Source organism: Tasmannia lanceolata, unplaced genomic scaffold, assembly GCF_043159265.1.
Source record: "Tasmannia lanceolata isolate RefF3 unplaced genomic scaffold, GAP_Taslan_0.1 ptg000060l, whole genome shotgun sequence".
NCBI lineage: Eukaryota > Viridiplantae > Streptophyta > Magnoliopsida > Canellales > Winteraceae > Tasmannia > Tasmannia lanceolata.
Window position 1 is genome coordinate 160,001 of NW_027518737.1, and position 2,500 is coordinate 162,500.

Genomic DNA, 2,500 nt, shown 5'->3' on the forward strand with positions numbered 1-2,500 from the left:
CTCCCAAAACCAAACAACGCACAAAGGGAGCAAACACGGGCAAACAAGTGACGCCATGGCCTACTCGCCCACCGCCCTCTATATTGCCTAACCTTGGCAACCATGGTCCATTCCCCACTATATGCCATGGCCTTGTGCCCATGGTCTTCACAAGACAGCATCCAAGGCGCCTGAAAGGCCAAGGGAGCCCAACCCAGCAATGCCCAGCCAAGGCCAGGCATTCCAGTGCCTACCCGGGCAAAAACGCCCAAAGCATGCCCCATTCGTTAGCCTATCCAGGCAAAAACGCCCAAAACCAGCCCATTCCAGTGCCTATCCGGGGAAAACGCCCAAAGCATGCCCATTCCTTAGCCTATCCAGGCAAAAACGCCCAAAACCAGCACATTCCAGTGCCTATCCGGGCAAAAACGCCCTAAGCCTGCGCATTCCAGCGCCCCGCAGCATGCCACCCTCCTATAGGGTTTGCGCAACCAACCCGCCTAACCACCAGTGGCAACCAAAGGTGCTGTTAGCGACGACTTCTGAAGACGCAACGAGACGCGACGGGTTTGCGCCCAGACGCGACGAGGCGATGCGGGATCTGCGCCCAACCGTGCCTACACCCGCCGACTTGATGCGGGAGCTGCTGGCCCAAGCATGCCTAGCGTGCAAGGCCTGCGTGCAAGGCTAGTGTGCAAGGCTCGTGGGCAAGGCTAGTGCGCAAGGCTAGTGCCCAAGGTCTGTGTGCAAGGCTAGTGCCCAAGGCTAGTGAGCATGGCCTGTGTGCAAGGCTAGTGTGCAAGGCTTGTATGCAAGGCTAGTGTGCAAGGCTGGTGTGCAAGGCTTGTGGGCAAGGCTGGTGCGCAAGGCTAGTTCCCAAGGGTTGTGTGCAAGGCTAGTGCCCAAGGCAAGTGCGCAAGGCTCGTGCCCAAAGCTAGTGCGCAAGGCTTGTGTGCAAGGCTACTGCGATGGGCCAGTGCCCAAGGCTTGTGAGCAAGGCTTGTATGCATGGCTTGTGTGCAAGGCTAGCGTCCAAGGCTTGTGCGCATGGCTTGTGCGCAAGGCTTGTGTCCAAGGCTTTTGTGCAAGGCTCGTGCGCAAGGCTAGTGTGCAAGGCTTGTGCGCATTGGCAGGTAGCCCACCAGCATGCACGATCCAAATGCCACTCACGCGACAACACGGTGCCAAGCCGGGCATGGTGTGCACTCAAAACCAATCAACGGACAGAGGTCATGCGTCATGGGGGGGATCTAGCAAGGCCATGGGGAAGGTCATGGAGGACCTTGGAAGCAAGCGCAAGACGAGAGCGAATCGAACAAGGGGCCAGGACGGGGCCTTGTGCCCATGGTCTTCGCAAGACAGCGTCCAAGGCACCCGAAAGCCCAAGGGAACCCAAACCCGGCCGACACTTGCAATCGCACATGCTCTCTGCAACACACCATCAATGCCGCCCAACGGGGCCAGCACGAGCAGTCCTCCGCGGTCCCCTGGCCCTGCGCACGTTTGTCTTCGAAACCGAGCATCAATGCCACAGAAAGTGCCGGGGCGCCAGCTGGAGCCATCATCCGCGTTGCCATGGCTCGCTTGGCCTTGGCTTGCCAGGCCCCGACACGAGCAATCGCGCATTTTCTTTGCAACCGACCATCAATGCCGCCCAACGGGGCCAGCACGAGCAGTCATCCGCGGTCCCCTGGCCCTGCGCACGTTTGTCTTTGAAACCGAGCATCAATGCCACAGAAAGTGCCGGGGCGCCAGCTGGAGCCATCATCCGACGTGCCATGGCTCTGGTCCCATGGTCTTCGCAACCGAGCATTCGTGACACCCGCGGGGCCAGGACACCAACCCTTCCGACACGAGCATTCGCGCATGTTCTTTGGCCACACAACGGCGCCAGCACGAGCAAAATCATCCGCGGTGCGGTGGCCTTGCACGGCCTTTTGTCTTTGGAACCAACCATCAGTGCCACGGGAAGTGCCGGAGTCCCGGCATCCGCGGTGCCAAGTCATTGCGCCCTTGGTCTCTGCAGCGGGGCATGCCGGGCACTCCCAACCATTGCAAGCAAGCAAGCAAGCAAGAAAGAAAGTAAGTAAGTAAGTAAGTATTACATATAGGGGCGGGACATGCGGGGAGATCTGCGAAACGTGCATTACGGGGCACACGCGTACCTACCGGGGCATACCGACCCCTATTGGGGCACACGTGTGCATATCGGGGCATACCGGGCCTATCGGGGCACACGCGTACATACCGGGGCATACCGAGCCCTACTGGGGCACACGTGCGCATATCGGGGCGTACCAAGCCTATCGGGGCATACGCATGTATCCCAAGGCATACCGAGTCTATCCGGGCATACGCGTTCATACCGGGGCGTAACGGGCCTATCGGGGCATACTTGGGCATATCCGGGCAAAAAATGCCCAAAACTTGCGCAACCTTGGCAACCGTGGTCCATTCCTCTCTATATGCCTAGCCTTGCCAACCGTGGTCCATTCCTCACTATATGCCATGGCCTTGTGCC